Raw genomic sequence first — 10,873 nt, 5'->3', positions numbered from 1 at the left:
CAGAAAGTTCCCGATGTGCCTGCTGCTGACTCACGCAGCTACAAGAGGGGAAAAATGAAAAAGCCCAAGTGTCCTCTTGCAGAAGACATGTGCATCAGAATGGGAAAAGAGAGCCCGGCGTTACTGGCAAACCCCTTGTCAGCAGGGAGGCAGCCTGGTGGGCACGGCCAGCTCTGCTACAGGCTCGTCTGCTTGTTTAACTTCTCTTGGCCTCAATTTTCCCTTTTATTTTTTTAAATTTCTTCCTTCCTTCCTTCCTTCCTTCCTTCCTTCCTTCCTTCCTTCCTTCCTCCCTCCCTCCCTCCCTCCCTCCCTCCCTCCCTTCCTCCCTCCCTCCCTCCCTTCCTCCCTCCCTCCCTTCCTTCCTTCCTTCCTTTCTTTTGCAGAATTACAAAGAGAGGGAGAAATGGGTCTTCCATGCGCTGGTTCACTCCCCAAATGGCCACAATGGCCAGGGGTGGGCCAGGCTGAAGCCAGAAAACCAGAACTCCATCAGAGTCTCCCTTGTGGGTGCACGGACTCAAGCGCTTGGGCCATCTTATGTTGCTGTCCCAGGCACATCAGCAGTGAAGCGGCCAGGACTCAAACGGATGCTGGCATTGCAGACAGGGGCTTAACCCACTGCATCACAGTGCTGGCCCCAAGGCCTCAATAAAGTGGGATTGGTAATCGGGCCTCACAAGGCTGGCAGAGAGGTATAAATGGAGTACTGTTCATCCAGTGAGTAGCCTAGTTGCCAGCACCCAGCAAGAGCGTAATCTAGTGAGACAATCAGCAGGGCTTCACCCTCTCCTCACCTTTGCTTCCCCCTCCACGGCATTCCAGCCACACTCTTCACCATGGCCCGACGCGTGAGTGCTGCACACCTAGTGCTGGGCAGCTGTTGAAGACCGCGCCACTAATAGAAAACATGGCCAAGGCGTGGAGAGCCAAGCTCAGCTGTCATCCCAAATGCAGAATCTCCGAGAAATCCTTGAAAATAAAACAGCAAATTTGTCCTCATCGCTAGTCTCAAATTAGAATGAAACACGAAATATACATTTTTGCTCCATTTCCTAATCATCCTGTGTTTTGCTCTTGCCTGGGGTGTTTTATGTAAGTAACCATGGCTTGACATGGTCATATTGTGATATGCTATTCGCTTGGCATTTGTGAGCACTTACTGAATACACACTCTGTGCTGGGCAATGTAGCAAATGAAGGATTGAAGCAGACATGGGCTCCCGATCAGCCAGCTCCTCGCCACTCCAACAAAGAACCTGAGAAGGAAGAGAGGTCTGTGTAGCTCACAGTTTTGGAGTTCAAGAGCAGGTGCCCGACTGGTTTGGCATCTGATGAGGGCAGTGGATGACAATGGCAGGAACATATACTGGAGTGAGTAGTCACATCTTGAGCCAGGAAGGAGAAGGAAAATTACCTTGCCTAAACTCGAGTTTTATAAGAGCCCTGGGCTGAGTGTTCAGAAGTCACATGAGAACTACATTCCTAGGAGCTCACCCCCAGTTACCCAGGGACCTTCTACCAGGCCCCACCTCCTAGAGGCTCCGCCTTCCAGTAGCTCCACCCTGGGACCAAGCCTTTAATACATGGGTCTCTGGGGACAAACTGACCCCCTACACAGGAGCCCATCATCCTGTAGGTCACACAAGACGTTGAGCAAGTTTACTCCCTACTTGGGATTGCCAAGTCCTTTACATCTGTCAGTGTGACCAAGGCTGGGCTGTGCTCACAAATGTTTCCCAATCAGCCTGGGGTGGGGTGGGAGGGAGAAACTGTGTGCACGGGCAAGCCCTACACTTCTGTGCACGTGAGTCTACTGTGAGTTCTACTGACTTGCCAGATGCGTAGCACACAATTCACAAGTGAAAACAGCAGAACTCTTTCATTTCAATTCCACATGGTCAACTGATTCTCTCGGACAGCTCTTGCTGATTTTTGACAAGCTCTTGTAGCCATACTCACCCTCAGTTTGCCAGTGACAGCAGGGATGGTTCTGACATGACTCATGGTTGGTGTTTTCATTTGCATTAATGAGTAGAACTAAAAGGAAAATTTTGAAGGCATGTTTCCGAGCCATGTTCGTTCATCAATGACATGAGCGACAGCTTTGCTGAGCCAGATAAGAGTTTTCAAATACCGCAAACAATATTTTCTCAGATTTGGGGGCCATTCACAGTGTAACAGCTACAGACAGGACGTGTTTTTGAGCTTCATCTGCATTATTAACATTTTTGCCATCACTTGAGCAAGTCTCGAGAGTCAACACAAGACCAAACCAAGAGCTGGTTTGCAGCTGTTGCTGATTTCCATGGTGACTCCACTGCTACCAGGGTGACGTCACCAATGGTACAACTGGGGGAAGTCACACAGCAGCCCACCATTGCTGCCATTTCTACCATGCTGATGCAATAGAAACAAATAACCGCCAAGCACAGAGGTTAGGAGAATGCTAAGGAAACAATGAGTTTTGAGTTTTTATCATATGTCTTTGAAAGGCAGACAGAGCCATACGCAAACAGAGCACACAGAGAGCCAGGCATGCTGATAGATTTCCCATCCACCGGTTCACTCCTCAGACACCTACAATTGCCAGGGCTGAGCCAGGCTGAAGCCAGGAGCCTGGAGCTCCATCCAGTTCTCCCACATCAGTGCAGGGGCCAACCAACCAGTTGAGCCGTCACCTGCTCTCCTAGAATGCGTTACAGGAAGCTGGAACAGAAGCAGAGCCGAAACCTGAAGGAAGCCACGCCTCCCAGTGCAAGGGGTGGGCGTGCCCACCAATGGCTTCACTGTTGCTCAAGATGCCTGTCCCATTGCGTGCGTTTTTGACAGAACTGATTTTACTGTAGGTTTTCCACACGGTTTCCCCCACGTTCTGCTGGGTCCTCACAGGTCTGCCCATCCTGTCCGGGGGCCATCTGCAGACAGTGCTGTTTGAGGATCGAGGCTTGCACAAGGGAACTCCGGGCAGCCATAGACAGCCCCTCCCACTGCAGCGCCGCCCACATCCAGCCCTCCCTGGCCCCGACCTCAGCTGAGCTGACTGTTGCTTCCTTGGGGACAACATTCCCTCCAGCCTCAGGCGGGCTTTGTCACTGAGCTATAGTTTGCATATTTGTCTTATTCTGTAATGTTTCTCTTCTTCCTTTGTCTCCCCTGTCTCTTCACCACAAATTTGATGATGCAGCCAATTTTTTTTTTGTTTGCAAGGAGAAAGCAGTGTGAATGCTATTTCTGGTCTGGGCTTTTCTCCTAAGGGATTGTGGTCTTCTCTGAACTACTCCTTGGTCACAGAGCCAAAAGGGGGGGGGGGGGGAGAGAAAATTGAACAAGGGAGGGGCCTGGAGGGAGCCAGGGACAAGGGGCAGAGTCTGTGGCCTCCCAGGCTGGGCATTTGGCAGAGTGGTTAGGGTTGGGGTGCCACTTGGGACATCCACATCTCATCTCAGAGTACCTGGGTTTGAGCCTTGGCTCTGCTTCCAGTTCCATCTTCCTGCTAATGTGCGCCATGGGAGGCAGCAGCTAATGGCTCAAGTAGCTGGATCCCTGCCACCCACATGGGAGACCCAGACTGAGCTTGAGTCTCCTGGCTTTGGCCTGGCCCAGTCCTTGCTGCTGCAGGCATTTGGAAACTGAACCAGAGGCTGGCGCTGTGGCACAGTAGGTTAATCTCTGCCTGCATTCCCTATGGCACTGGTTCTAGTCCTGGCTGCTCCTCTTCCGATCCAACTCTCTGCTATGGCCTGGGAAAGCAGTAGAAGATGGCCCTTGCACACGCGTGGGAGACACAGAAGAAGCTCCTGTATCCTGGCTTTGGATTGGTTCAGCTCTGGCCATTGTGAGCATTTGGGAAGTAAACCAGTGGATGGAAGACCTTTCTCTCTGTCTCTCCTTCTCACTGTCTATAACTCTACCTCTCAAATAAATAAGTAAATAAATAAAATGTCTAGAAACAAAAGAAAGAAAGTGAACCAGCAAATGAAAGACTGCTCTCTGTAAGTGTGTGTCTCTCTGACTATAAAATAAATTTTTAAAAAAAGAGTCTGGGAGCAGAGGGGTGGACTGGAGCGAGTGGCACTGTGGCATAATTGGTAAAGCTGCTGCCTGCAGTGCCACCATCCCATGTGGGCGTCAGTTCAAGTCCGAGCTGCTCCACTTCTGATCCAGCTCTCTGCTATGCCCTGGGAAAGCAGTGGAAGATGGCCCAAGTGCTTGGGTCCCTGTACCTGCATGGGAGACCAAGAGGAAGCTCCTGGCTCTGGATCGGTGCAGCTCTGGCCATTGCAGCCATCTGAGGAGTGAACTAGCAGATAGAAAACCTCTCTCTCTCTCTCTCTTTCTCTCTCCCCACCCCCGCCTCTTTGTAACACTGCCTTTCAAATAAATAAACAAATCTTAAAAAAAAAATAAGTCTGGGGCCTCCTGTCAGCTCCCAGCCTCCCCTCATCAACAACCATCGAGCCACCCCACCCCACAAACCTTTTCCCTGAGTATCACACAGCAAGTGGTTACTTAACATGCAGATTCTTGGCCAGCGCCATGGCTCACTAGGCTAATCCTCTGCCTGCGGCGCCGGCACCCAGGGTTCTAGTCCTGGTCGGGGCACCGGATTCTGTCCCAGTTGCTCCTCTTCCAGGCCAGCTCTCTGCTGTGGCCCGGGAAGGCAGTGGAGGATGGCCCAAGTGCTTGAGTCCTGCATCCGCATGGGAGACCAGGAGGAATCACCTGGCTCCTGGTTTCGGATCAGCACGGTGCGCCGGCCGCAGCGGCCATTGGGGGGTGAACCAACGGAAAAGGAAGACCCTTCTCTCTGTCTCTCTTGTCCACTCTGCCTGTCAAAAAAAAAAAAAAAAAAAAAAAGATTAGACCCTGTGTTCAGAGAGTCTGGCTCTGGGTGCCTCGGAATCTGGGAGTTTCGGTACTGCAAGCAAACAGGGCACTGATTGGTCCCTCACCTTGGCACCAGGCCCCTCCGCAAGTGTGAGAAATTAGGGACACAGAAGGATGGCACAGTTCCCCAAATTGCAGGGTAAAAAGGCAGGAAACCTGGCCTAAACGACAGGAGAAGGCAATAACCAATACACTCGCACAAGCAATAATGCAGCTGGTATGACAGAGTGACCCTACCGGGGCCCATTGCCTGCCTCGTTAGCGCCGAGCCTTAATGAAGCCCCCAGAATGCCTCACTCGCATGCGCCAGCGCAAAGCCTCTGCACGCGGAGTATCCTGCCAGGTTGCAGGCACATTTGTTTGGAAGAGGAATGGTCCTGTTGCCAAGCCATCAGATGGTAAAAAGAGATACATTTGATGGATAATAAAAAGGGGGGGGGGGCTGCTGCAGCCTCACAGAAAACGCTTCTAATGGAAATGCTTCTAGTCCGTGGGATTCACACCTCTCATGTGCGGATCCCCACAGACAAGGTGAACAAGGACTGGGCAAGCGGCAGAGAGCGAGTCGGAATGCGGCTGGAGAGAGGGAGACCATTATTTTTAACAATAACAAACAACAACAAGGAACCTGCTCGGCACACATCACTCACTCTTTCTCAACCCGGACTTGTGATACAGATTGACAGCCCTTTTAATATGAAATAAATCAGGCAGGAGAAGGAGTGTCTGGAAGAACATACAGATTGAGGGCTGACTGGCAGGCTGCCTCAGAAAGCGCTCTGTTTGCATTTGGCTTTGTAGCAGCTAACTTGAAAGGATGTCAGGTGCTTTGAAAGGCTGCGAGGATGCACGCTGCACCTGCGGAGGGAACGGAGCGAATGCGCCCTGTGTTTGTTGGAGACTGGAGCCCTGCGGTGTGGCAAGAACCAGGAGCAAGCGGGCCCTGTGCGTGCACAAAAGGGGTCTTTCCAGTCTTGTTGCTGGCCGCGCGGTGGAAAGGCACTCTGCGGAGGGAACTGAGTGAATGCGCCCTGTGTTTGTTGGAGACTGGAGCCCTGCGGTGTGGCAAGAACAGGAGCAAGCGGGCCCTGTGCGTGCACAAAAGGGGTCTTTCCAGTCTTGTTGCTGGCCGCGCGGTGGAAAGGCACTTTGGCTAATACCTGGGTTCATACTTAATTACGGTGGATGAATCCTCTCTAGTCGGTGCGCTTACTCCAAACAAAGCATTAGGATCTAGTGACTGCTCTCAGAGCAAACTGCTGGTAATGAGCCATGACACCCCTCAAGGAGGTGCGGCCAGCAGACATCCCTTCTGGCACACCCCCACCTCGGTCCAGCCTGCAAGGTGCTGAAGTCCCTGTGGTTAGCTGTCTCCTTGGATTTCCTATGTCCACAGTGATCCTGCAAAGCAAACGCCGGTACCCATCAGTCACGAGACAACCAGAGTCCATTTCAGCATTTCCCGCGACCCTGGGGAAGTCTGCTATGGGGCCAGACGATACTTGAGAAGGTCAAGGTGAGCCATCGTAAGCCCAGAGGAGAAATCAGAGAACAAGGCAGAAGCCAAGCGCCGCAAAAGCATGCGCATGTTTGCTCAAACCCCAGCACACCTGTCCCCTTGAGCACCTTGGTGCCTTTCACCTGGAGAGCCCGCCCAGCCTGCACACCTGCCCGGCGTGCGTCCAACAGGCAGGCTCACTGCTACTGAGCTGCTCCTTGATCCTTCCGCAGTGCTGGCCAAGCCTCTAGGTGCGGTCACCTCAGTGCTAGAGCGGGGGTGATCCACAGTCTGACGGCGCTGCTGCACCATGGGATTGCCGTTCCAGTGGGAGACAGTGGAGAAACAAGATACTGCTGCCCAGCAGATGAAAACAGATCGCCAAAAATGCTGGGAAGGAGAGATGATCCAGTGGGAGGAGCCTACCCGGCTAGCCTGCCTGAGGAGGTGACTCGTGCTGGGAAAAGGACGGGGCCGCACGACAGCGAGCAGCAGACGACCAGGCACAGAGCGCTTCAGCCTAGGGAGCCGTTAGAAAGGCTGAGAACGAGAAGAGGCTTGTGTGGCTGGGGTGGTGAGGACGGGGAGAAGGTGGAGGCAGAACAAGAAGGGGAGGAAAATGCAGCCACTATTGAAGGGCTTCTACCGGGCTTCCGAGCCGCACAGTGTGTCTGTCACCCGAGAGCAGCGCGACCTCGGCCAACGCAGCCGCCCTCTCCAGTGGTCTCCATCTGAGCCGGTGCCACCTGCCTCTAGCCCCCGCCTCATGGAGCTACCGTGGAGATGAGAGGCTCGGAGGCGGTGCATGCCAGCTGTGTTGCCCCATGCCTGGCACCGGACTCAAGAAATGTTAATGTTACTGTTTCCCAAGACTTGGGCTCATTTTGGGGTGGGATGGGAGTATTAAATCAGCTTCTTGGGGCTGTTCAGAGTCAGTGTACCTGAGAACATGTGATATCAGGCCACCAAAAGCAAGTAGAATTATAAATAAATTACTTTCCCAGCAATTAATCACCAGTATAAGATTGCCAATACACATCATTGCAGCATTATGACACATGGCATCATGCGATCAGAAGGTAGAGTAGAAAGGGGGCCATATGTAGCCAACCTTATTCAAGTCAAATCAGCTCAATCAACTGAAAGTCAGTGGAGTTATGCCTGAATAAGCATCAAGGCCAATTATTGAAAGACGTAATAAGACAAGGGGATTTTTTTTAAAAAAAGACATTAGCTCTTATAGCAGCTTTTCACAGTTCAGAAATATGTTGAGGTAATGCCTCTATTATCCAGGAACTACATTGCTTACAAGGGTTTTCGGCTCAGTCCTTTATTTCAGGAACGTGTACCTTCATCTTTATATGGGTAGGTAGATAGGCAGATAGATGATGATGATGATGATAGAAATAAGAATAAAGTAGAAAGTAGAGAATGGCTGAGATTTGTATCTAAAACAGAATCCTTTTCACCAACTACCAATTACACAACTAACTTGGGTTATCTGTTCTCACAGTAGCCAGGGAGCAGAAAAACACTGGAAAGTTCTATAGCCTGATTTTAACCTCGGATATCTCCTCCATCTTGCAAGTCCACCTGTGTTTCGCAGAACGCAGTTGAAACACGATATTGGCTTAAACGAGTTTCTGTTAGACTTATAAATCTTCCACTAAAAGCCAGGTGCTCTCTTTCAGAGCCAACATTGTGCATTTCTTACTGTTTTTGTAATATTTGTGGGTGTGCTCCCTTCAAGGTCCCTCCAAACATCAGCAATGAACTAGAGGGAAAGGTTACTTACACCTGGCAAGGCCTTTCCCTAGCTCCAGCTCCTGCATCTCTTCTCCACTCTCCAACCTTGATTGGCACCTACTGGCTCATGATGGCCAAGAATTTTAATGACATGAACAGAATCTTTTAAGTTTTGGAACATGTTGACCAAAGGACTTTTATGAAAACATTTCCTGTGTCTAACAGGGTAAGTCTCTTCTCAATTTGATGAGGGATTAGGAAGCAAAAATGCTTCTAGAATGTAAGCAGTTAGAGAGAGAATCAAATCTTGTGTTCTTTATATCCTTCACCATGTCCTGCACTTACAAATTGTTCAATAAATAACCACTGTGTAGTTGCTAACTTAGAAAGAAGTTAAATGGCTTTGTCTAGACAGGGAGGATTGATTTGGATGCTGTGAATCAAGGTGATGAAGCTCAAGTCCAGAGTCTATGCACCAGTGGTAATAACAATCCCTGACACGGATGCTCAGTACACAATCTACAACAGGTTCTGACCAGGTCAGAGAGAATCAATTGAAACTTCGCAGTAGGAGGATCTTGGAATTCTACAAGAGTGGAAAGTTGCAGTGACATATTTTGCACAGTGGGCTTCTGACTTTAATCAGGTTTTGTTTGTTAGTTGGTAAGAAGATATAGGAACCAGGGTCCTAGAAAAATGAAGCCTGCCTGGGGTAAAAGCCGGGGTGGGGGGAAGCAAACCCAGAGAATGGAGGGTGAGGGAAAGGAGGAGACCGGGGAGGCGGGGAGAGCGAGGCGAGGTGCCACGCTGGGCTCCGCTGAGTGTGAGCGCGATGACAGCTGATGGAGCAGGGTGTGAGCTCCTGCAGCTCAGGCAGTCCGGCCGGGGCTGTCCGGGAGCGGAGCACAAGGAAAGACAAGAGTGCTGCTTCCCCTGCGTCCCATACCTCATACCTCCACGGCCGAGCCTTTATTTTGCAGGGTGCCTACCCCTTGCAATGGTTCTTTTTATGTGCCAACTTCAAGGGTGGCTTGGGATGAGATGAACATTTCCGTCGATAACAGCCTGCCAGTCTTCAGACTGGAACTGCACCTCGCATTCCCTGGGTCTCCAGCTGCTGACACTGCAGATTTGGGCGCTTGCTTTCCTCCACAATCACATGAGTCAACTGTAAAATCATGGGGCCGGCGCTGTGGTGCAGCTGGTTAAAGCCCTGGCCTGAAGCGCCGGCATCCCATATGGGTGCCGGTTCTAGCCCCGGCTGCCCCTCTTCTGATCCAGCTCTCTGCTGTGGCCCGGGAAAGAAGTGGAGGATAGCTCAAGTCCTTGGGCCCCTGCACCTGTGTGGGAGACCCAGAAGAAGCTCCTGGCTCCTGGCTTCGGATCAGCGAAGCTCCGGCCATTGCGGCCATCTAGGGAGTGAACCAACAGATGGAAGACCTCTCTCTCTGTCTCTCCCTCTCTCTGTAGCTCTGTCTTTCAAATAAATCTTTAAAAAAAAGTCAATCAGTTTCCATCTGTCCATCTATCAGCTATTGTCTTAGTCCATTTCCTGCCACTATAATGCAATGCTTTATAAGGAATGGGGACTTACGTGGCTCATGGTTCTGGAAGCTGGGAAGTCCAAGAGCCCAGCTCTGGCACATGGCAAAGACCTTGGTGCTGTGTCATCCCAGGCAGAGGCAGAAACAGCAAGGGAAGGAGAGAGCAAGAAAGGGCTGAGCTCACTTTTGCAATAAATCCACTCACAGGAAAACTAACCCACTCCCACTCCCAGGACGCTAATCCACTCGTGGGGGCAGAGCCCTCATGACCTAACCTCCTGTTATGAGACTCTGCCTCCCGACACAGTTGTGTTGGGGATTGAGTTTCCAATGCATGAATTTTGGGAAACACGTCCAAACCACGGTGTGTGTCCCCACATCCTATCGGTTCTTTCCCTATCGAGCCTGATGAACAGACTCCATACTTCCAAGCTGCTCACGTGGGCCGTCGGGCAGAATTCCGCATAGTTTGTGCATCAATGTCCATAGGACAGCCACGAGGCAGGCGCTGTTGGATTTCACCCATAAAAGACCATCGCCATGAAGGCCAGAGCAAAGCAAGTGTCCTGGGGCCAGAGGATGATGCAGGTAAGAGAAACTCAGGTGATGCCTAAGCAGTGAACAGCAGGAAGGGAAAGGCTGAGACCAGGCCCTGACTCTGAAAGGGCGTGTTTATAAAACCTACAGGGGGCCGGTGCTGTGGCTTGGTGGGTAAAGCCACCGTCTGCAGTGCCAGCATCCCATATGGGTGCCGGTTCGAGTCCCAGCTCTTCCTCTTCCAATCCAGCTCTCTGCTATGGCCTGGGAAGACAGTGGAAGATGGCCCAAGTCTTTGGGCCCCTGTACCCACATGGGAGATCCGGAAGAAGCTCCTGGCTTCGGATTGGCACAGCTCCACCTATTGCAGCCAGCTGGGGAGTGAACCAGCAGATGGAAGACCTCTCTCTGTCTCTGCCTCTCCTTCTCTCTGTGTGTAACTCTGACTTTCAAGTAAATAAAGAAAACTTAAAAAAAAAAAAAACCTACAGAAGGCTGATGGATAAAATGAAGCAAAGTGTGCTCATGTTACAGTGGGATAAATTTTCAAATAACAAAACAACTTATACTCAAAGAGTACCCATGGTTTATTACCACTATCTACATGTCTGACTTCAGGAATGTAATCTGTCCAGTTCTTCTTATCTTGATTTTCAAA

The 10,873-nt window shown here is 51.0% G+C and overlaps 1 long non-coding RNA gene across 4 annotated transcripts in view; it reads left to right on the top strand.

Annotated features, from left to right (window-relative positions):
- The window catches only part of LOC149121756 (uncharacterized), a 20,659-nt gene extending 9,991 nt beyond the window's left edge, over window positions 1-10,668 (top strand). For 2 of the 4 annotated variants that reach the window (XR_016222568.1, XR_016222571.1), the window contains exon 3: window positions 10,466-10,668. This is a non-coding gene — a long non-coding RNA (uncharacterized LOC149121756). Of the gene's footprint in view, window positions 293-10,167; window positions 10,267-10,465 lie in introns of those variants that run through there. The other 2 variants (XR_016222569.1, XR_016222570.1) reach the window with 2 other exon arrangements.
- Window positions 10,669-10,873: the final 205 nt, after the last annotated feature.

Source organism: Oryctolagus cuniculus, chromosome 16 (assembly GCF_051225735.1).
Source record: "Oryctolagus cuniculus isolate XC-2025 breed Fujian yellow rabbit chromosome 16, ASM5122573v1, whole genome shotgun sequence".
Taxonomy (NCBI): Eukaryota; Metazoa; Chordata; class Mammalia; order Lagomorpha; family Leporidae; genus Oryctolagus; species Oryctolagus cuniculus.
This window is presented reverse-complemented; position numbering and strand designations above follow the sequence as displayed.